The sequence below is a fragment of the Octopus bimaculoides genome, chromosome 7, assembly GCF_001194135.2.
Source record: "Octopus bimaculoides isolate UCB-OBI-ISO-001 chromosome 7, ASM119413v2, whole genome shotgun sequence".
NCBI classification, from domain to species: Eukaryota; Metazoa; Mollusca; class Cephalopoda; order Octopoda; family Octopodidae; genus Octopus; species Octopus bimaculoides.
The window spans coordinates 89,161,794-89,163,569 of NC_068987.1; the positions used below are offsets into that span (position 1 = coordinate 89,161,794).

At 39.0% G+C, this 1,776-nt stretch overlaps 1 protein-coding gene across 3 annotated transcripts in view; it reads left to right on the top strand.

The window, feature by feature from the left end:
• The window catches only part of LOC106870574 (uncharacterized), a 107,969-nt gene that overhangs the window by 12,633 nt on the left and 93,560 nt on the right, over positions 1-1,776 (top strand). The gene's annotated exons all lie outside the window — the stretch shown is intronic.

The window sequence follows — 1,776 nt, forward strand, 5'->3', positions numbered from 1 at the left end:
CGATGCTGGTGTGTTTACGTCTCCGTAACTTAGCAGTTTGGCAAAAAGAAACCAATAGAATAAGTAGTAGGCTTACAAAGAATAAGTCCTGAGGTCGATTTTCTCGACTAAAGGCGATGCTCCAGCATGGCCGCAGTCAAATGACTGAAACAAGTAAAAGAGTATATAACAGTGACGACAAGTCGTACGTCATATCACCCTAATTAATCATTTCTGCTCTAAGCACAAAGCTTGAAGTTTAGGGGAGGGAGCAAGTTGATTACATCATCCCCAGTGCTCAACTAGTATCTATTTCATTGATGTCGAAAGGATGAAAGGCAGAGTCAACCTCAGAATGCAATGACAAATGAAAAGCCATTAAGCATTTTCTCTGGAGTGCTAATGGTTCTGCCAGCTTGCTGTCTTACTTACCTTAATTAATAGAATGGTAAATATCTAATACTGAAATGAATGTAGGGAACCAGAGGCCTTAAGGTGGCTCTCTTTGTTGTCTTACCATTTTGATGCTAAATGTTTTTGGGAATCAATTTGCATTTCATCTTTTTTGTGATGAGAAAATAAGTACCAGTAATTCTACAGGGTGAAAGATTAACTAGATAAAGAACAAAGATGTAAATATAATCTTTTATCTTTTACTTGTTTCAGTAATTGGACTGCAACTCTGCCGGGGCACCATCTTGAAGAGTTTCAGCTCCCAGTCCTTATTCAAAGTCTAATACTTATTCTATTGGTCTCTTTTGCTGACCAGCTAAGTTACATGGACACAAACACATAAACACTAGTTGTCAGATGGTGATGGAGGGACAAATACAAAGACACACACAATGAGCTTTCACACGGTTTCCGTTTGCCTAACTCACTCAGAAGGCATTGGTCAGTGCAGGGATGTAGTAGAAAACACTTGCCCACCATGCCACGCAGTAGGACAGAACTCAAAACCACATGGTCGCAAAGTGAGCTTTCTAACCCCACAGCCATATCTGTGCTTAAGTAGAGATATATGTATATAAATAGTAGCAGACTGAAATAAGTAGTAAGGTTGATATTATTGACTAAAGCCTCAACCACTGTGCCCCAGCTTGGCCACAGTCCAGTGACTGAAACCAATAAAACAATACAAGGATAGAAGAGCAGCTGGTTGTTTACCATATTTGATGATATAAAAGACACACAAGCATATTAGACACACTCCAATTTCATCATCATAATCATCACCATCATCATCATCATCGTCGTTATCATTTAACATCTGTTTTCCATGCTGGCATGGGTTGGACAGCTTGACAGGAGCTGGCAAGCTATAGAGCTACAACAGGCTACACCAATTGTCTGTTTTGGCATGGTTTCTATGCCAATACAGAATGTTCTGGGTGCTTTATACATGGCACCAGCCCACTCCAATTTTAGTACTGCATTTTCAGGAAAAGAAGTTTTTTCTAGCAATAACGCATCTAATATAGGCCCATGTTTACATATGGGACCCAAGGTGATGTTCTTGAGACATCTGTGGGGAGGTGGAAGTGCCTTCAAGTATTGTAGTTTATTCTTATTGTTCCAACACCTAATTAACCCTCTTTAACTCATTGAAATGGTAGTTCCTACTAGTTGTTTGTGTTGTTATTAATCTCTTACTAATCTTCATCTTGATTAAATTCTCCCACATTTTGTAGGGTTTACAAAATCCAATGATATAAATTATTTTGTTTCTAGCTTTCTTTCTCTCACTTTCTCTCTCTCTCTCTCTCTCTCTCTCTCTCTCTCTCTCTCTCTCTCTCT